Raw genomic sequence first — 23,049 nt, 5'->3', positions numbered from 1 at the left:
TTTAAAAACACTTGCTCCTTGGAAGAGAAGCTATGATAAACCTAGACAATGTATTAAAAAGCAAAGAAATCACTTTGCCAACAAAGGTCCATATAGATGAAGCTATGGTTTTTCAAGTAATTATGTATGGATGTGCAAGTTGGACCACAAAGAAAGCTGAGCCCAGAAGAATGGATACTTTAGAATTGTGGTGCTGGAGAAGACTCTTGAGAGTCCCTTGGACTTCAAGGAGATCAAGCCAGTCAATCCTAAAGAAAGCAACCCTGAATATTCTTTGGAAAGACCAATGCTGACGCTCCAACACTTTGGCCACCTGATGTGAAGAGCCAACTCATTGGAAAAGATGCTGATCCTGGGAAAGATTGAGAGTAGGAGGAGAAGGGTTTGACAGAGCATGAGATGGTTGGATGGCATCATAGACTCAATGGGCTTGAGTTTGAGCAAACTCAAGAGAGTGAGATAGTAAAGGACAGGAAAGCCTGACATGCTGCAGTTCGTGGGGTCACAAAGAGTCAGACACGACTTAGCCACTGAACAAGAAAAACAATCACATTTTACCTTGAGATGACATTTTGTCACAGCACACAATGTCAAACCTACTGTAGTAAACTTCCACTTCCTTGTTCTTGTCATTTGTGTTATTGTTGTCATACATTCTACTTATAATTACATTATGAATCCTATAAAATGTTGCTGTTATTTTGCCTTAAATATTCTATTATATTAAAAATGAGAGAAAAATGTTTATATTTATCCACAAAATTACTGTTTAGTGCAGTGTCCATAGCTTTGGGTGGATCCACATTTTCATCTTTTATCGTTTGACTTTAGCCTGAAGACATTTTGTAGCAATTTTGTGCAGAATATGTCTGGTCACCTCAAATACTATCCTTTATTTATCTGAAATCATTTAAATTTCCATTCAGTTTTGAAAAATATTTTCATAGGTGACTAAATTCTAGGTAACACCTCCCCCAGCTCCAGTGCTTTGACTTTGTTAAGGAATTTATGTTGCCGCCAACATAAATTTCATTTGGGATTTGTTGAACCTCCTGGACTGGTGGGTTTACAGTTTTCATTAAATTTGGAAGAATTCTATCTGTCATTTCTTAACATTTTCTTCTCATTTCCTATTCTGCATCTTCAAATACACATATTTTATATAATTTGATATTTTCCCACATGCCACTGAGTTTCCATTCATATTTTTCTTTTTTCTATCTCTGCTTCAGCTTGGGTATTCCCTATTGCTATTTGTTTAACTTCTAATTCTTTTATTCTGCAATGTCTAACCTCTTGTTAAAGTAATCCAAATAACTGTTCATTTCAGATACTGTTTAGAAGTCCCATTTGTTTTCTTTCCAGATTTTCTTCTTTTTATGCTTCATTAAGTGTATTAATGTTAGTGGTTTAAAGATTTTATCAGCCAATTCAATCATATCTGTACTTTCTGAATCTATTTTTTTTTTATTTTATTTTTTTACTTTACAATACTGTATTGGTTTTGCCATATATTGACATGAATCCACCACAAGTGTACATGAGTTCCCAACCCTGAACCCCCCTCCCACCACCCTCCCCATATCATCTCCCTGGGTCATCCCAGTGCACCAGCCCCAAGCATCCTGTATCCTGTATCGAACCTAGACTAGCAATTCGTTTCTTACATGATAGTATACATGTTTCAATGCCATTCTCCCAAATCATCCCACCCTCTCCCTCTCCCACAGAGACCAAAAGTCTGTGATTATACAGAGTGAAGTAAGCCAAAGAGAAAAACACCAATACAGTATATTTTCTTTTTTTAATATAAATTTATTTATTTTAATTGGAGGTTAATTACTTTACAATATTGTTATTGGTTTTGCGATACATCAACATAAATCCACCACAGGTGTACACGTGTTCCCCATCCTGAACCCCCCTCAATGATTGATTTTTAAAAAACTTGTTATGGGTCGCTTTTTTCTTTTTGGGGGAATTCTAGTAATTTTTTGATTGGATGCTGGAAATTGTTTGGCAATACTTTACCAGTAAGAACTCTAGGAATAAATGATCAGAACGCACTCAGAAACAAGCGAGTTGTACTTGAAAAATTAAATGTTTTTTTCCATTGAGTTATCTTCATTCTCTTCAAAATGTATTCCTTTTATGACCAAGTGATGAATTTTTATTTTGGTTTGTGATCCCACCTTACCTGCCACATACACTCCATCCACTTCTATAGCAATTGCTTCCTTTTTGATTCATTTTTCCATCAATCTGAATCTTTTAAGATGGTGTTTACTTGTTTGAAGTGGAAGAAATATAAAAGGATGGCAGGGTTAGGTGGCAGATGGAAGAAGAGGGTGATGTAATGTCTAGAAACTTCTTCCATTCATATTTCCCCAAATATTTATATGTTTTATCCATATTGGATACCTCAGTTCAGTTCAGTCGCTCAGTCGTGTCCGACTCTCTGCGACCCCATGAATCGCAGCACGCCAGGCCTCCCTGTCCATCACCGTCTCCCGGAGTTCACTCAAACTCATGTCCATCGAGTCGGTGATGCCATCCAGCCATCTCATCCTCTGTCATCCCCTTCTCCTCCTGCCCTCAATCCCTCCCAGCATCAGTCTTTTCCAATGAGTCAACTCTTCGCATGAGGTGGCCAAAGTACTGGAGTTTCAGCTTTAGCATCATTCCTTCCAAAGAACAACCAGGGCTGATCTCCTCTAGAATGGACTGGTTGGATCTCCTTGCAATCCAAGGGACTCTCAAGAGTCTTCTCCAACACCACATTTCAAAAGCATCAATTCTTTGGCACTCAGCCTTTTTCACAGTCCAACTCTCGCATCTATACATGACTGCTGGAAAAACCATAGTCTTGACTAGGCGGACCTTTGTTGGCCAAGTAATGTCTCTGCTTTTGAATATGCTATCTAGGTTGGTCATAACTTTCCTTCCAAAGAGTAAGCGTCTTTTAATTTCATGGCTGCAGTCACCATCTGCAACGATTTTGGAGCCCCCCAAAATAAAGTCTCACACTGTTTCCACTGTTTCCCCATCTATTTCCCATGAAGTGATTTTTAAGAACTAACACCCAAAAAAGATGTCCTTTTCATTATAGGGAATGCAAAAGTTGGAAGTCAAGAAACACCTGGAATAACAGGCAAATTTGGCCTTGGGATACAGAATGAAGCAGGGCAAAGGCTAATAGAGTTTTGCCAAAAGAATGCACTGGTCATAGCAAACACCCTCTTCCAACAACACTAGAGAAGACTCTACACATGGACATCACCAGATGGTCAACACTGAAATCAGATTGATTATATTCTTTGCAGCCAAAGATGGAGAAGCTCTCTACAGTCAGCAAAAACAAGACCAGGAGCTGACTGTGGCTCAGATCATGAGCTCTTTATTACCAAATTGGATACTTGGAACTCCTCATATTGGTGTATTTGTTCACTGCCTCCTTCGTTTCATTCTCCATCTCCTCATATATATATATATATATATATATATATATATATATGCAGCATGTCAGCTTCTTTTACAATAACAAAATATTTCTTGCTGGGGTCCAGCCCTGGTGGATCCAGGGTGATTCGAAGTGTGGACGGCGTAGGTGAGGAAAGCTTATTTATTTATTAATATAAGTTTAGATTAAGAAACAATAGTATAGTAGGAAAATTAAGTGGAGAAAAGGGGCTGAATAACTTGGTTTACGTGGAAAACCAATAAAGTTCCAGACAAGGAACTTGCACCATCTACATTAGGCCACCGGCATCTGTTTGAATATCAGAGAGTTCCCCGCCTTGGACTCTCTCTCTTACAGATCTTAGAAGCCAGGACAAGTAAGTAGACATGGTGAGCCTCTATGCCCCAGATGTAATTTCAGCCTGAAATTAAAGAGGAGACATGGGGGAAACCAGTCCAGCGACTGGCCCGTCCTCTGGCCCATTCAGAAGACCTTTTATACTTTTGATAGTACATGGAGATCAATGGGTAACACAAAATTATGCAGCATTAGCAGCCCAGACTCTTATCAAAACCAGGATTTTCTCTCTGCATACCTAGTTGTATACACAAGTCTTAGGTGATTTACATCATCTTCTGGCCAAAAGGGCCAATAAACATTTTACAGCCTTTTTTCTGATAAGGGTTTGTCAACCAGAAGACATTTGTGTTGATCTTCCCAAAGTCTGGTGCCACTCTCAGGAAGCACTAAATAAAGTTACATTCTTACATAGCAAAGATACAGCAATTTATAACAAGTAAGAGGGGTACAGTGATTTACAACAAAAGAAAAGTAATTAACTCAAAAGTCTAATGTTGCTAACATCAAAACTACTATATATTTTTTTCCATATTCTGTTTACATTGATTAACTCCCAGGTGCCTAAAAGATAAAGAATATGGAGGCCTGGCAGCAGTCATCGAGTCAACAGTGAAAACCCTCTACCAATATAATTTTTAACTCTTTAGAAAAGGCTCTGTATCTTTAAGATGCTTTTAAGCTTTGTGCCTCTCGCGGTTGGGGGGCTGTAAGCAATTCACAAGCTGTAAGAGGTCCGGGGGAACCTGTTAGGCAAGCTAGAGAGCTATCAGAGGGGGTTTAACTGAAACATCCCTTTCAAATGCAGAAGACTAAAGCCCTGATTTGACTTTTTCCAGAGAATATCAGAAGAGTAGAGAAGCAGAGTACAAAAGCCGGCAGATTTTTGGGTTTTGGGATACATGCTCAGGAAATTCCAGGGGGAACCCCTGAAACCTGATCACGTCCTTGCATTTTGTCAGGCTTCCTTCCTCATGACCTCGTCATGGGCAGGATTCCTCACGCTGGCTCCCAGCAATGAATGAAATTAATAAAGATAAAAATAAATGGAAAGTCATCCGGTATCTAACGCTAAATTATGTATTCCTTGTATTCAGCAATTCCAATCTGTCTTAAGCCCTGTAGTTTGCAGGCTTCTAGACCAAGGAATAGTCTTTTCTAACCAATCTCAAAGTATACATTCTTGGAATTTGGTCATTCCAAATTGATCCTGCTGGTTTTTCTGAATTTCTCTTCAGAAACTTGCTCATGAAAATGTAATTGTAAGAGTAACTGTCAAGTTCTCTCTCCATGCTCCACTCCTGGAAAAGAAAAGCTTTCACATCACTGCCTGTGATGTGTTGTTTCCATTTGTCAAGCCAGGATCATGAAGACTCACTGCTTTGTTGTTGTTTTCCCTTAGGATTTGTTCGTCTGGCTGAAGGGGATGGACCCTGCTTAGGGCGAGTAGAAGTACATTCTGGAGAAGACTGGACCACAGTGTCTGATGGGAACTTTGCACTCTCGACTGCCCACGTCATCTGTGCAGACCTGGGATGTGGTACAGCGGGGTTTGTCCTGGGACCCGTGCCCTTCAGAGAGTCCGATGTCTGGGTCTGGGCTGAAGAGTTCAGGTGTAAAGGGGAGGAGCCTAAGCTCCAGTTCTGTCCCAGAGTGCCCTGTCCAGGGGGCACTTGTCACCACAGTGGAGCTGCTCAAGTTGTCTGTTCAGGTGAGACGCAGGTCAGGACTAACCTCCCTGAACACTCTGCTCAGGTGAGAAATCATGAGATGTTTCTGAAATCCTGTCGTCTTGTATCCAGCATACTCACAAGTCCAGCTCATGACAAATGGCACCTCTCAGTGTGAGGGGCAAGTGAAGATGAACACTTCTGGAAGATGGAGAGCTCTGTGTGCCTCCCACTGGAGTCTGGCCAATGCCAATGTTGTCTGCCATCAGCTCGGCTGTGGAATTGCCATCTCCACCCCCGAGGACCACCCTTTGTGGAAGGAAGTGATCAGATCTCAACAGTCCGATTTCACTGCTCTGCTCGGGGGCCGAGTCCTTCCTGTGGAGTTGTCCTGTGACTGTCCTGGGTGGTCCTGACTGTTTCCATGGCAACAAATCCTCTGTGATCTGCTCAGGTACGAGAGAGGGAAGGGCTACTGTTGCTCAGGATGCTCCTGGAATGAAATGTCTCCAAGAGTAAAGAGTGAGGGAAAACTGGCTTCAAAAGGTAGATATTTCATGAAATGTCCTTATTTTTTATGAAATGATTCTTCTAATTATTCATCCATTTTCGAGTCAGGGCAGAAATGTTAACAAGAATAATACAGTTAAAAATAAACGTTAATATTTACTGAGTGACTGAACTGAACTGAACATATAACCATTGAGAACAATGTGTAAATAATAAGCATATACTTCATTCAGGGTTCTTTTTTCCCTCAGAACCATTTAAAAATTACTTATACATATCAGATTCCTTTACTCAGCATGCATTTTTTTAAGTACAAAGACATCCATTGAAATTCAGAAAATGTTAATTTCACACAATATTATTATTGTTGTTAAAGATTTATTTATTTATTTTTGGCTGGACTGGGCTCATTGCTGCTTGTGGGCTTTCTCTTCAGTCACGTCCTAATATTTGCAACCTGATGGATAGTCCATGGAATTCTCCAGGCCAGAATATTGGAGAGGGTAGCTGTTACCTGCTCCAAGGGATCTTCCTAACCCAGGGATCAAACCCAGGTCTCCTGCATTTGCAGCCATGGACATCATGGACATCCATGATCTCAAATGCCTCTGTGAATGTTGAAGGCGCCAGTATCTAGTGCCAGGGGCCCAGGAGGATACTTACTCACCTGTGCTCCCAGTGAGGGTCTAAGTCCTTTGTTATGTCACAGGAGTTAGCAGAAGCCAGGGAACCTGCTCCATGTCCTCTAGGCCATGGGGAAAACCTGGAGAAATCTGGAGAATTCTGACTTGGTCAGACACCTATGCATGAAGGAAACCTGGTAGAGTCCAGGATTCCTGAAAGCAGATTTTAGCATTCCATTGGAGAAAAAAAGAAAGATTGCAGATAGTAAGAGTCATTTTCCAGTGCTTCCCTCATCCCAAGGTGAAGCACTATGGAGCTGAACTAGCCAGTGGGGCCTTTCCCTTTAGGAGAAAGAGAAGAAATCTGTCAGTGCCCAGCTCCCCAGTTCTGTGGGAGGCACAAAGAAACCCATTTCTCTCTGATAGCACCCAGAGTTCTGGGGCCAGACCTCATGACTGGGGACAGAGAAACGATGTGAAAGGTCATTAAGAATGTCAAAGGGTAGAAGATGGATTTAGTTCTTGCTGACTGTGCTCGAGACTTCAACAGAAAACTTCTACACAAGCCTCTGGGGAAACCCCAAAGGAGGATCCTTCTCTCTGGGCCTGTTGGTGCCCCCAGTGCCCTGAGTACTCAACTTACGCCTACCTCTACTCTCTTGACAGCTCCCTGTGTATATTCTCAAGTGTGGAGTTGAGAGTAAACTTCAGTAAATGGAATGTTTTCAGGAAAACAGGACAGTCCTGTGGGCAAGGGGGTAACCACACACTTGAGCAGAAGTACAACCTTGTGCAAAACAAAAAAGAGGTTTTCAGCAGCCAGCCTGGTGAGTGGTAAGAACCAGAGAAGACAACAAAGTTTAAAATTTTGATGCAGAAGGAGCAAGGAATGTGAAGTGGGTGTATCCATACAAGGTCAGAGAAGAGTATGTATCATCTGAAAGTAATCACTAAAGATTTGAGGGGTGAGAGTTCTCTACCACTTCAAATGCAAAAGCACCAGTGCAAAATTCCAAGGCCCATCAAGGTGGAAAGATATCATCAACACAAAGGGTGACAAATATCTTTCAAACTGACAGAGGGACATGTCGATGACTTAGAATTTTGTGATCTAACTTAGAAAGAATCGAACATTGTTGTTTTGAGGAATCTCAATGAACTATAAGAAAACTCAAAATGGCAATTCAATGAAATCAGAAGAATAATATACTAACACAGTAAGAGATTTAATAAATAGAAAGAAATTATAACAAAGAACCAACAGAAACTCTGATCCTGAAGAATTTAATAAATGAAATGAGAAAAATGTAATAGAGAGCATCTAAAATAGAGTAGACCAAATTCAAGACAGAATCTGTGACTACAAGATAGGAACTTTGAAACAGCTCTTATCAGTGGAAAATAAAGAAAATTGAATAGAAAAGAACAAAATATCCTATGTGATCTATTAATCTCCATTAAACATACAAATATTAGAATAATTAAGGTTCAGGAAGGAGAAGAGAGGAGAAACTGTAAGAAAGTTTATTTAAATAAATAATAGCCAAGATCTTTCCAAGCATAAGGAAGAGACTTGGACATCCAAGTTTATAAAGGTAATAACCCTGTTATCTGAATGCAGAAATATCTTCTCCTGGATATTGTATAATGAAACTGTCAAAAATTTCAAGAGATAACCATATCAGTAGATTTCTCAGCAAAAATTCTATAGGCCTGGAGAGAGTGGAATGGCATATTCAATGTGTTGAAAGAAAAAAATTGCCAGCCATGAATACTCTATCGAGCAACATTATCCTTCACATAGGAAAGAGAAGGAAAGATTTTCACAAAGAAATAAAAGCTGAGGGAGTTCATCACTGCTAGACCTGACTCACAAGAAATGCTGAAAGGGGTTTTACAAGCCTAAACAAAATGCTGTTAATTTGTGAGATGGAAAAAAAAAAAATGAATGTATATACAACAGTCTGTGTTAATCATCTCACTTTAGAATAAAGATCAAAGGAAAAGAGTAGTAAAAACAAATGTAGATGTTATAATTTGTTAACAAATACACAACATAAAAAGAGATAAAATGTGACATTGGAATATATAAGGGAAGGTTAAAAAGTAGAGTGTTTGTAGGCATCTTAATTTGCTATCAGTATAAAATGAACTGTTTTATATATAATGTGTTCATGTAAAACTCATGGTAACTGCATGGCAAAAATCTGGAGTATACTTACAAAAGGTAAAGGGGAATCATAGAACACCATCATGAAAAATTACCAATGTGAAAAAGTAGGCTACCACTTCAAATGAGCTATAAGAAAACTCAAAATGGCAATTCAATGAAATCAGAAGAATAATATACTAACACAGTAAGAGATTTAATAAATCTCTTATAAATAGTAATAATAAATAATAATAGTAATAAATAGTAATAATAGTAGTAATAAATAGTAATTACCAATGTAAAAACAAGGCAATGGGACTACAGTCAGAAAGCAGTAAGACGGCATTAGGGATTTTTACATATCCATAATCAGTCAAAATGGAAGTGGGTTAAATTCATCACTCAAAAAGAGTTACTAGCTGCATGGAAATCAAGACCAAACTATTTGCTGCCTAAAGGAGAGTCACTCCTGATTTAGGAACACACAAAGGCTCAAAGTAAAGGGACTGAAAAAGATGCTCCATGGCAAGTGAAAACCTAAGAAGAGCAGGGGTAGCTACATTATGTCAGACAAAATAGTATTTAGGCCAAAAATAGTAATAAGAAAACAAGAAGGTAATTATATCATGATAAAGGGGTCAATTCATCAAGAAGATTTAATAGTCACAAATATATACTTCCCCATTGAAGCATATTAAAAAGCAGATAGCATATTAAAAAGCAGAGACATTACTTTGCCAACAAAGGTCCATCTAGTCAAGGCTATGGTTTTTCCAGTGGTCATGTATGGATGTGAGAGTTGGACTGTGAAGAAAGCTGAGCGCCGAAGAATTGATGCTTTTGAACTGTGGTGTTGGAGAAGACTCTTGAGAGTCCCTTGGACTGCAAGGAGATCCAACCAGTCCATTCTGAAGGAGATCAGTCCTGGGTGTTCACTGGAGGGACTGATGCCGAAGCTGAAACTCCAATACTTTGGCCACCTCATGTGAAGAATTGACTCGTTGGAAAAGACCCTGATGCTGGGAGGGATTGGGGGCAGGAGGAGAAGTGGATGACAGAGGATGAGATGGCTGGATGGCATCACCGACTCGATGGACATGAGTTTGATTGAACCCCGGGAGTTGATGATGGACAGGGAGGCCTGGCGTGCTGCAATTCGTGGGGTCACAAAGAGTCGGATACGACTGAGCGACTGAACTGAACTGAACAGATCTAAAGGGAGAAAGAGACCGATATACGGTATTAGTAGGGAATACTCATACTGCACTTTCAGCAAATCATCCAGAGAGAAAATCCACACAAATCATGAGGCTTGCACCATACTTCAGAATGAAGGATCTAACAGACATTTGTGTGGGTGCATGCTCAGTTGCTCAGTCATGTCTGACTCTTTGTGACCCCATGAACTTTAGCCCACCAGGCTCCTCTGTCCATGGGATTTTCCAGGCAAGAATACTGGAGTGGATTGCCATTTCCTACTCCAGGGGTTCTTCCTGACCCAGGGATCAAACAAATGCACGTTTCTGTCGTCTCCTGCTTTGACAGGCAGATTCTTTACCACTAGCACCACCTGGGAAGCCCTAAATACTGTATACTGCCATCGAACTTTCATTTTTGTATTACAATTCTTTGAGAACCAGTGTCCATCAACCCCACTAAAGTTTCTTTACCACCTTCAGGCTGCTGCCTGCTGGGCATTGTGCCAAAACATATTGGCCCACCTGTCACTCAGAGTCATAATCTTCTCCTTTACTTTGCATTAATTTATTCAGTATTGACTCTAAAGGGCCTGTAGATTCATCTCTTACATAATATTTTAATGACTCATAAAGGTTATGATGAATTAAGTTGTCATGTTTATTTACAGTTTGAGGAGATATTCCAGGCAATCTGATCATATAATCTCTTATAGAGAATCAGTAAAATTTTTAGCAGTTATTCCACCTGTCTCCTCCTCTTTCATGCTATTTTCCAGTCAACCACCTGTATACTTTCAGTAATTTTAGATGCCCTCCATTTTTTTTTGCCATTTTGTCTTTGATTCTTATCCTTTAAAAAAACCCCAGTCATTTCCCCATCACTCAGATAGATTTACAATAGACTTGGAAAGCTATCTGTGACATCTCCCTTGACATCATCTTATCTTTCCAATAATAAAGTCACATAAAGAGCCCAACCAGCTGGAATCTCTTTTGTCTCAGCTTCAACCATCATTTTCATGAAAGCTATAGCTTCAGAGAATATTAGTATCACCATTAAACATAACAAAGTTGCTTGTATTTTCATTTCAGCAGGCTCCAAGAGAATATTTCATTTAAGGGTAGACTTGGATAATTCTCTTAATCAGGATATGTGCTAAGTACTCATGCCTTTATCCAGCCCACCAAGAGGCTGTTTGTTCCTCTGTCCACATTTATTTAAAAGCTGCAGCAAACTAAGAGTTCTGAGTAAGACTGGACCTACCTTTCCATTCAGTAGAATTTGAAGTAGTTCTTGGCACTTTTGCACAAATCTACTTCACTAGAAGATTTAAAAGAAAATTGTTTATACTGACCCACGAAGTGGCTTAATTCTTTTAGTATTCCTGTTTTGTTTTTCTTGAACCTCTCCCCTGCAGCCTGTGTAATTTTCTTAATGATCGATCACCTGTTGAGCAAAGATATCCTTCCAACTCCTTACAGTCCTCCCCTTTACAAAAGAAATCACCAATCTGAGGCTCTGACATCCTTGGGTCTGCTGAGTCTGCTCTGTGCTTATCTTTGCAGATGCCAAATTGTTTGGAACTGATTCATGGACAGACTAAGAATGAGGTGGAATAACTAAATGATTATAATGTGCTGTTTATGTTTAAATTAAAAGCAAAAAAAATTTTTTTTTGGCCTTACCTCACTGCACACAGAATCTTAGTTCCCCTGCCAGGAATCAGGAATCAAACCCATACCCCCTTCAGTGGACTTGTGGAGTCTTAACCACTGGACTGCCAGGGAAGTTCCTATAATGTGTTGTTTAAAAATTTTTCCCTTGGTAGCACCCAGGAACAGCTTGTTCACATCCTTTAGGACCGTAGATTGATGGTTTATACATGATTTATCCATGCACACAGACTGTCTTGGCTAAAGAGCAGTGAGGTGAATTTATACGCCTATTCTAAACATTTGTGTACATATTAAAATGGAAAGGAGCTAAAATGGATAAAACAAATTTGAAAGATAATAACAAAAATGGAAGTAAACTAACTTCAAGATTCCTACAATGTGTCCATGGCAACATAGTCTTTGAGTAAGGATTGATAAATAGATCAACAGGACATAATCAAGTTCAGTAATAGGCCTAAACCTATGTATAATAAGTTGATTTTCTCCAAAGGCATCAAGATATTTCAAAAGGGAAAGTATAATTTTTTTTTTTAATGATGTACTGGCTGAATATCTTCATGGGAAGAAAAAAAAAATGAACCACAACTCCTACTTCACACCCTCTTCACCTTTCACCTTCAATCTTTCCCATTGGTCTTTTCCAGTTAGTCAACTCCTCCCATCAGGTGGCCAAAGTATTGGAGCTTCAGCTTTAGCATCAGTCCTTCCAATGAATATTCAGGGTTGATTTCCTTAAGAAATGACTGATTTTATCTCTTTGCAGTCCAACGGACTCTCAAGAGTCTTCTCCAGCAGCACAATTTGAAAGTATCAATTCTTTGGCACTCAGCCTTCTGTATGGTCCAACTCTCACATATACATGACTACTGGAAAAACCATAACTTTGCCTAGATGGACCTTTGTCAGCAAAGTGATGTCTCTGCTTTTTAATATGCTAACTAGGTTGGTCATAGCTTTTCTTCCAAGGAGCAAAATCTTTTAATTTCATGTGTGCAGCCACAGTCCGCAGTGATTTTGGAGCCCAAGAAAATGAAATCTGTCACTGTTTCCATTTCTTCCCCATCTGTTTGCCATGAAGTGATGGGACTAGCTAGATCCCATGATTTCAGTTTTTTGAATGTTGAGTTTTAAGTCAGCTTTTTCATTCTCTTCTTTCACCTTCATCAAGAGGTTCTTTAGTTCCTCTTCACTTTCTGCCATAAGGGTGGTGTTATCTGCATATCTAAGGTTATTCATATTTCTCCCAGCAATCTTGATTCCAGCTTGAGCTTCATCCAGCCCAGCATTTCACATGATGTACTCTGCATAGAAGTTAATTAAACAGGATGATGATATACAACCTTGATGTACTCCTTTCCCAATTTGGAAACAGTCTATTGTTCATGTTGAATTCTAACTGTTGCTTCCTGACCTGCAAACAGGCTTCTCAGAAGGCAGGAAAGGTGTTCTAATATTCCCATCTCTTTAAGAATTCTCCACAGTTTGTTGTGATTCACACAAAGATGTGTGACTTTGCACAAATATGTGCAAGATTTCTTTTCACCCGAAGATGCAGAAGCTCTATACAGTCAACAAAAACAAGACTGGGAGCTGACTGTGGCTCAGATCATGACCTCCTTATTGCAAAACTCAGACTTAAATTGAAGAAAGTAGGGAAAACCACTAGACCATTCAGATATGATCTAACTCAAATTCCTTACGATTTTACAGTGGAAGTGACAAATAGATTCAAGGGATTAGTTCTTATTGACAGAGTACCTGAAGAAATATGGATGGAGGTTCATGACATTGTACTGGAGACAGAGATCAAGACCATCCCCAAGAAAAAGAAATGCAAAAAGGCAAAATGGTTGTCAGAGGAAGGAGGCCTTACAAACAGCTGAGAAAAGAAGAGAAGCTAAAGTCAAAGGAAAAAAGGAAAGACATACCCATTTGAATGCAGAGTTCCAAATAATAGCAAGGAGAGATAAGAAAGCCTTCCTCTTGATCAGAAATTCAGGAAAACAGCAGAATTGGAAAGATTAGAGAGCTCTTCAAGAAAATTAGAGATACTAAGGGAACATTTCATGCAAAGATGGGCACAATCAAGGACAGAAATGGTATGGACCTAACAAAAGCAGAAGATATTACAAAGAGGTGGCAAGAATACACAGAGGAACTATACAAAAAAGATCTTCATTGACCCAGATAAGCGTAATGGTGTGATCACTCACCTAGAGCCAGACATCCTGGAGTGTGAAATCAAGTGGGCCTTAGGAGGCGTCACTATGAACAATGCTAGTAAAGGTGATCGAATTCCAGTTGAGCTATGTCAAAATCTAAAAGATGATGCTGTGAAAGTAGCTCGATATGCCAGCAAATTTGGAAAACTCAGCAGGGGCCACAGGACTGGACAAGGTCAGTTTTCACTCTAATCCCTAAGAAATGCAATGCCAAAGAATCTTCAAACTACCACACAATTGCACTCATCTCATACGCTAGTAATGTTCAAAATTCTCCAAGCCAGTCTTCAATAGTACATGGACCGAGAACCTCCAGATATTCAAGCTGGATTTAGACAAGACAGAGGAAACAGATATCAAATTGCCAACATCTGCTGGACCATAGAAAAAGCAAGAGAGTTCCAGAAAAACATCGACTTCTGCTTCATCGACTATGGCAAAGTTTTGACTGTGTGGATCACAATAAAGTGTGGAAACTTCTTAAAGAGATGGGAATACCAGACCACTTAACTTGCTTCCTGAGAAATCTGCATGCAGGTCAAGAAGCAACAGTTAGAATTGGACATGGAACAATAGACTGGCTCCAGGTAGGGAAAGGAGTAGGCCAAGGCTGTATATTGTCACTCTGCTTAGTTAACTTATACGCAGAGTACATCATGAGAAATGCTGGGCTGGATGAAGCATGAGCTGGAATCAAGATTGCCAGGAAAAATATCAATAACCTCAGATATGCAGATGACACCACCCTTACGGCAGACAGTGAAGAACTAAAGAGCCTCTTGATGAAAGAGAGAGTGAAAATATTGGCTTAAACTCAACATTCCGAAAACTAAGATCATGGCATCTGGTCCCATCATTTTATGGCAAACAGATGGGGAAACAATGGAAACAGTGAGACACTTCTTTATTTTGGGGGGCTCCAAAGTCACTCCAGATGGTGACTGCAGCCATGAAATTAAAAGATGCTTACTCCTTAGAAGGAAAGTTATGATCAGCCTAGACAGCATATTAAAAAACAGAGACATTATTCTGCCAACAAAGGTTTGTCTAGTCAAAGCTATGGTTTTTTCAGTAGTCATTTATGGGTGTGAGAGTTGAAACATAAAGACAGCTGAGGGCCAAGAATTGATTCTTTTGAACTGTGGTGTTGGAGAAGACTCTTGATAGTCCCTCGGACTGCAAGGAGATCAAACCAATCCATCCTAAAGGAAATCAGTCCTGAATATTCATTGAAAGGACTGACGTTGAAGCTGAAGGTGAAGCTCCAATACTTTGGCCACTTGAATCAAAGAACTGACTCACTGAAAAAGACCCTGAGGCTGGGAAAGATAGAAGGCAGGAGGAGAAGGGTCGACAAAGGATGAGATGCTTGGATGGCATCACTGACTCGATGGACATGAGTTTGAGCAAGTTCCGGGAGTTGATGATTGACAGGGAAGCCTGATGTGTTGCAGTCCATGGGGTCTCAAAGAGTCAGACACGACTGAAGTGACTTAGCACGCACTCCTGTGTCTTCTTGCCATCTCTTCTTAGTATCTTCTGCTTCTGTTAGGTTCTTGCCATTTCCTAAAGGTCCTTGCCAGGTCCTTTATTTTGCCCATCTTTGCATGAAATGTTCCTTTGGGATCTCATTTTCTTGAAGAGATCTCTAGTCTTTCCCATTCTACTGTTTTCCTCTATTTCTTTACATTGTTCACTTAAGAAGGCTTTCTTGTCTCTCCTTGCTCTAAAGCAAAAGTCCTCAGTGATTTCAGAGGAGGCTGAATGGTCCTCAGACCTAGTGCGAAGTTCGAGCAGTGATACATACACTCCCTTCTATTGCTTACAGGAAATTCATGGTCAGCAGAGCTTCAAGGGAGGGAGGCATAGACTTCACTTCTCAGTGGATGTTAAGATTTTGTGGATGTTTAAAACCCACCAGGGTGTATAAAATGGGAAATTGTTGATTCTAAATTTCTGCCTTTAGTTCTGTCAATTTTGGCTTTATGTATCTAAGACTTAGTATATATGAATACCAGACCTATTTAGCATCTTTCTGTACATTTTTATATTTTCCATTTTTTTCTTTCTGTGCTTCATTATGTCCCCTTTTAGTATTGCTATCTTGTGCTGGTCTGATGGAGTATTATACACATCCTCTGAGTTATTTCACAAACTGACATTTTCAATTTTAGAATTTTTATTAAATTCTTTGTGATCATTTCTCTGCCAAAATTCTATCTTGTCATTTCATTCTTTGAACATTTCATCCATGGTGATTTAAACTTTTGCCAGGTTAACTCCAGTAGCTGGGTATCCTATATGTTTCTTTCTAATGCATTTTTTCTTCATACATTTTTGCCAAATTTTTCATCTTTTGTGACTGAGTATTTTTGATTGACAAACATTATAGGTGAAAAATTGTAGAACTCCTTCAGAAAGGATCTTATTTTATAGCTTCCTCCAGGCACCCAATTTAGGGTCGATCACCTTACTTGAAAGAGGGTGAAGAAAATAGAAACTGGGCATCCATTCTTTGGGAAAGGATCAGCTTTTAGTTCACTTTCCTTTTACCATGCCCAGATCCTGGCTAACCTTCTCCCAGGCAGACCCTGAATAGTGCTTCATGTTCCCTGAGCTAGTGTGTCTGGCAGAATCTCTGCTGAGCTTTTCAGAGTCTCAGCTCTTACTTCTGAATTGACAAAAGCCTCAGAGAAATGGCTTACCTCTGCCCTTTATTCTCTCTGAGAGCTTGGCTCCAAAAACTCTCACTGCTTGCGTAGCTCAACAACAATATCAAAAGTACTGATAATGTCTCATTTTTGTAAATTTATTCTTAGTGCAGCACTTGGCTTAAAACAGAAATTTTGGCATTGTCAGACACAGAACTCCCCATAGAGAAGGTGAACTCTAAAATTACCATAAGGTTAGTACTATGTTACAGCGTTTATCTCAGGCTCCAACACTTGGGCCATTATTTACCTTAATTCAATTTTCTGCTCTTTAAGCCTCCCAATCCCCTGATCATTGCTGTTTCTGCAGGAAACCAGACCCAGGTGCTACCCCAGTGCAATGACTCCGTGTCTGAACCAGCAGGCTCTGCAGCCTCAGAGGAGAGCGTCCCCTACTGCTCAGGTGAGGGTCCCACAGGACAGAAGATCCTTCTCACCCCTTGCCCCCTCGCCCCCCTCACCACCCAGTCACCGCCCCATTGTCCCATTTCTCTCTCCTCAGACAGCAGGCAGCTCCGCCTGGTGGACGGAGGCGGTCCCTGCGCCGGCAGAGTGGAGATTCTTGACCAGGGCTCCTGGGGCACCATCTGTGATGACGGCTGGGACCTGGACGATGCCCGCGTGGTGTGCAGGCAGCTGGGCTGTGGAGACGCCCTCAATGCCATGAAGTCTGCTCACTTTGGTGCGGGATCAGGACCCATCTGGCTGGACGACCTGAACTGCACAGGAAATGAGTCCCATGTGTGGAGGTGCCCTTCCCGGGGCTGGGGGTGGCACGACTGCAGACACAAGCAGGACGCGGGGGTCATCTGCTCAGGTCTGTGCTGCACACTGTCCACAGGCTAGGGGAGGGGGTGGGGCCCTGGAGGACGAGGGTCTGAACGCTGATGGAGAGATGCTGAAAGGACCAGAGAAGGAGGCTTCCTCCCATGGAGCCTGTCTTTCCAGCAGACGAGAAGACAAGGTGTTTGCAGCGGCTAAGATTCTGGTCCTTTCTTCTCTGCAGTGTTTCCTGGCAGAGCCGTTTCTCAGTTTCCACGTGAAAGCAGGGCTCACTCTGCAGTTCCCTGTCGTAATACAGTCTGAAGATCCTGGTGATGTTGTAATGAAAGCATAGATTTATTCTGTTCTGTTCTGTTTGCTAGGAGTCTGGCAATGGTCTCTGTGAGCCAACATCCCAGTGTCCACAGGGCTGTGTTCTTCCTGGATGCTCTGTGGATTACTCCTTTCCCAGCCGTTCCTGGTTTCTATGTGGCCTCATTTCTTGGTTCAGGGCCCCCTTCTTCTTCTTCAGACAGCAGTGTATATTCCAACTGTTCTTCCTCACTTACATTTCCCTCTAACTGGAGCTTTGCAAGGTGATCATTGCTGATCATCTAAGGGTATTAGGGCTAAGGAGGTGATTAGGCTGGGCTCAGGTGATTAATCCACATTGTTCCAGCTTAATTTCACCATCCCAAGGTCCTTATTAATCACATCTGTGAAGCCCCTTTCAAAATGTAAGGTAACACATTTCTGGGGGTTCACACTGTCAACCACCTCACTGTGCACATCACATATTTTCACACAGTCTTTAGAAGTTTTGTCAGGAAGCAGGATTCAGCTCCCCTGCCCTGTAAGTGCCTGGTTGGTCTTCCTCTGTTCGTAACCACTACATCCTTGTGGTTGAAATAGAAAGACAGATACAAATGGACAAAGTTAGGTGAAAGGGAGGCAAAAGTCAGTCTTCTCGTCCAGTGGGCATCTCCTCTGCTGCATCAGGGATGTATGGTCACAATTTCTGGGGAAGAGGAAAAACCAGAGCACTGAGTGGAATGCTCACTCTGTCCCATCTCCTCCCTTTCAGTCTTAGAGTTCTTGGCCCTCAGGATGGTGAGCAAGGACCAGCAGTGTGCTGGTTGGCTGGAAGTTTTCTACAACGGGACCTGGGGCAGTGTCTGCCGCAGCCCAAAGGGAGACATCACCATGTCCATGATCTGCAGACAGCTTGGCTGTGGGGACAGTGGAACCCTCAACCCTTCTGTTGCTCTTAGGGAAGGTTCTAGACCCCACTGGGTAGATGGAATCCAGTGTCGGAAAACTGACACCTCTCTCTGGCAGTGTCCTTCTGACCCTTGGAATTACACTTCATGCTCTCCAAAGGAGGAAGCCTATATCTCGTGTGCAGGTGACTTACTGTCTGTTTCTGTGTCACTCCCAACCATGTAGGATGTCGTTAGTGCAATTTTGTATTTTCCAATCTAAGTGATGAATTTAGGTTGAATCTACAAAATGTGTGTGTTTGTATTTGTAGTGGAATGTGAAGACAAATATATAAACATTTACAGTTGTTTCAGCTAGTGCTCACGTGCAATGAATGCTTCAGTCGAATAGATAATAAGCCTGTATTTATCCTTATCATTTGGACTGAACCAAGGATGATAGATATTCATGTTTGGGGACAAGACCTCCCCCGCTGTCCATGATCCAGCACTTCCCATCATTGCTTCTACAGGCGGGAGACACCAGAGCTGTCCAACTGCTGCCCCCTGCACAGGTACGTCAGCCCCGCCCCCTCCCCTGTGGCTCCCAGGGGCTCTTTCCTCCCACCAGGGCAGTCACAGGAGGGGCTGCTGCCTTTTCAGACAGGGAGAAGCTCCGGCTCAGGGGAGGAGACAGCGAGTGCTCAGGGCGGGTGGAGGTCTGGCACAGCGGCTCCTGGGGCACCGTGTGTGATGACTCCTGGAGCCTGGCAGAGGCCGAGGTGGTGTGTAAGCAGCTGGGCTGTGGCCAGGCCCTGGAAGCCATGCGGGCCACGACATTCGGCCCTGGAAATGGGAGCATCTGGCTGGATGAGGCGCGGTGCGGGGGCCGGGAGTCCTCCCTGTGGGACTGTGCTGCGGAGCCCTGGGGGCAGAGCGACTGCAAGCATGAGGAGGATGCTGGTGTGAGGTGCTCTGGTGAGTGAGGGGCTCAAGGTACACCCTGGGTGAGCTGGGGCAGTGCAGGGGCAGTGGGCTGGACCTGGCGTGGTGGGGAGTTTGTATTCAGACAGTGTCCCAGTTCTGGGGCCCTGATCTAGGATGGGGAGCTGAGAGGACTGGACACTGGTGTTGTGGAGACTGAGGGGTGATTTCAGGGCTCAGGAGAGAAAAATGGGCTGCCCTGCATCTGGTGAATCACCCTGCTTCCAATTCCTGTTTTTTCTTTGGGTGAAAAAATTGCATTGCCTTCCCCAGCCACCCCCTAGTAAGTGGCTCAGACAGTTAAGAATCTGCCTGCAATGCAGGAGGCTGGGCTTTGATCCCTCGGTCAGGAAGATCCCCTGGAGGAGGAAATGGCAACCCACTCCAGTATTCTTGCCTGGAGAATTCCATGGACAGAGGAACCTGGTGGGTGACTAACACTTTCACTTTCACCTACCTCTGGCCAATTCCCCTACTCCAAACTCCTACTTTTTTTGGTTGTAAGAATTACATTGCCAGCCCTGCAACTGCCCCCAGTAAGTATAGTGCCAGAATTCCTGGGCAGGATAGATATTCAGAGTCTTGGAACCTGTTCTGTGGATTCTGTGACAATGAAAGAGAAGAAACAGCTTGAGGAGCCCCTGACTGGTGGGCACCCCCACCAGTCAATGAACCAGAGCATTATGGTGGGGAACTCCTCTGACTTGGTTCCCTGTGTCAGAGGGTTCTCATGCCCAGGGGTCCAGGGGAGACTGATTCCCATGTTACAGAGTCTAAGGTTCTCCCACCTGCCTTTAAGTGTTGCTCCTCATCAGTGAGATGTGGATCCCAGGACTGTTTGATGCCCAAGGAGAAGGGATGAGCCAGGTCCTCAGAGGCTGTCTTGGCAGGGCAGCTCCGTGATAACCCCTGGCTCTGCCTTGGGGCCACACTGGCCAGAGTGGAGTTGACTCATCTCAGGACGAGACCTAAGGGAGCCCAGTCACTGTCTGAGGCTGGAACACCATCATCTGGAACTCCCAGAAATGCTGGCTCAGGGGTTTCTTTGTGCCCAGGACCTTCTCCACACCCTCTTGCCTTATTCTCCCTAGGGACCAGAACAACCTCAAATCCTCTCCCTGGCATCTTCTCCCTGCCTGAGGTCCTCTGCCTCATCCTGGGGGCCCTTCTCTTCCTGGTTCTCATTATCCTGGCGACTCAGCTGCTCAGATGGAGAGCAGAGAGCAGAGGCGGGCTTCAGGGGATCTGGGGACCAGGGAGAGTGTGCAGGCAGGAGATGGGGCAGGTGTATGAGGAGGGGAACCTGGGTCAGGTCTCTGTTCTGAGTCTGTAGAGTGCTCTGTGCTGCACTCTAAAGGCTGAGTGTACAGAGGTTCTTAGGACTAGGGTGTGAACTCTCATATGATGTGGGCTCTTCTGTGAGGGAAGAAAAAGTTGAGCCTGAGCTGTGGATTCAGGTCAGATGAGGAGAGAAGGTGCCAACACGATGCACGGGGTGGGAGATGATGCTGAGGTCCCAGCAGCCCATGTGAGAGCACCGGGGAGATGAAGGGTGGGCCTGCTGGATCAGGGTATCTGGGGAAGCTTCTCTGACCTGCTGGGGGATCTCTCAGCTTTATCCAGCTATGAAGATGCTCTTGCTGAAGCCATGTATGAGGAGCTAGATCACCTTGTGTCACAGAAGGAGGGTCTTCTGGGCAGCCCAGGTGGGTGTCTCTGCCTGCCCTCCTGGGACCTCTGGTTGTCACCACCCACTGGCTGTGCACGTCTTCTCAGTGTCTGCAGACCTCACGTATGCCCCAGGCTCACAGAGGCAGCTCTCCAACGTGGCAGGATGGCCTCTCAGAGCCCCATGAGCCCCAAGCCTCCATCTACACTGCAGGAGCCAGGCCCATCTCCATGTTTCTTCTCAGTCTTAACACATGTTCCATGGGTGTCAGGAGGGTCATTTCTGTGTATTCTGTGATGTTTTTCTCCACTTTACGATTCCTGTCCGATGACTCAGTGAATAAAATGCCGTGTTACATGAGGGACGATGAAGACAACCATGACCACAGATCTGCTCCAGGTAATAGAGCTGGACCCACTGCAACTGGATGTTGGGGAGAAGAGTTTCCCTCGTAGAGATGAGATGCGAGGGAAACAGTCTTCCTTTGATGGACCAGAGGAATCCCTTGTGTCCAGATGGGGTCTGTTCTCCCCCTTCTCGAGCTGTTCTGCAATGTCTCATGCTGGGGCTGGGCTCTCTGTGTCCGTAGTCACTCTCATTCTGTCACAACAGGTGTATATTTAAAAGAAAACATTATCTGGAAACATCTCTAAAATCATTGTGGGTGGTGACTGCAGCTATGAAATTAAACAACACTCGCTTCTTGGAAGAAAAGCTTTGACAAACCTAGACAGTGTGTTAAAAATCAAAGACATCACTTTGCTGAAAAAGGTCCATATAGTCAAGGCTATGGTTTTTCCAGTAATCATGTACGATTGTGAGAGCTGGACCATAAAGAAGGTAGAGTGCTGAAGAATTGATTCTTTTCAACTGTGGTGCTGGAGAAGACTCTTGAGAGTCCCTTGGACAGTAAAAAGATCAAATCAGTCAATATTAAAGGGAATCAACACTGAATACACATTGGAAGAACTGACGCTGAAGCTGAAGCTCCAATACTTTGGCCACCTGATGGGAACAGCTGACTCACTGGAAAAGACCCTGATGCTGGGAAAGATTGAGGGCAGAAGGAGAAGAGGGTGACAGAGGATGAGATGGTTGGATGGTGTCACTGATTCAATGGACATGAACTTGGGAAAACTCTGGCAGATGGTGAAGGACAGGGAAGCCTGTCATTTTGCAGTCCTTGGAATTGCAAAGAGTCAGACACGACTTGGTGACTGAACAACAACAACATCTGGAAAATGTAATTTGTCAAAATTTTATAGTAATGCTTATTGGTATAAGAGTTGCTTTGAGATATGTAATTTTAATCAGGAAATAATTGTTGTTGTTGTTGTTGAGTTGCTCAGTCATGTCTGACTCTTTGTGACCCCATGGACTGCAGCACGCCAGGTTTCCCTGTCCATCATCAGCTCCTGGAGCTTGCTTCAACTCATGTCCTTCGAGTCAGTGATCCTATCTAACCATCTCATCCTCTGTCATCCTCTTATTCTCCTGCCGTCAATCTTTCCCAGCATTAGGGTTTTTTCTAATGAGACAGTTTTTCACATCAGGTGGCCAAAGTATTGGAGCTTCAGCTTCAGTATCCGTCCTTCCAGTGACTATTCAGGATTGAATTCCTTTAGGATTGACAGTTTTGGTCTCTCTGGAGTCCAAGGGACTCTCAAGAGTCTTCTCCAACACCACAGTTCAAAAGCATCAATTCTTTGACATTCAGCCTTCTTTATGGTCCAACTCTCACATCCATACATGACTACTGGAAAAACCATAGCTTTGATTATATACTCCTTTGTTGGCAAAGGAAGTATTGAGATGTATAAAATCATTTGTTTGGTTTATGGGCACATCAACATG

At 42.8% G+C, this 23,049-nt stretch overlaps 1 pseudogene; it reads left to right on the top strand.

The window, feature by feature from the left end:
- LOC128048718 (antigen WC1.1-like) overlaps window positions 1-23,049 on the top strand; it is a 58,458-nt pseudogene that overhangs the window by 33,780 nt on the left and 1,629 nt on the right.

Source organism: Budorcas taxicolor, chromosome 5 (genome assembly GCF_023091745.1).
Source record: "Budorcas taxicolor isolate Tak-1 chromosome 5, Takin1.1, whole genome shotgun sequence".
Classification (NCBI taxonomy): Eukaryota; Metazoa; Chordata; class Mammalia; order Artiodactyla; family Bovidae; genus Budorcas; species Budorcas taxicolor.
This window is presented reverse-complemented; position numbering and strand designations above follow the sequence as displayed.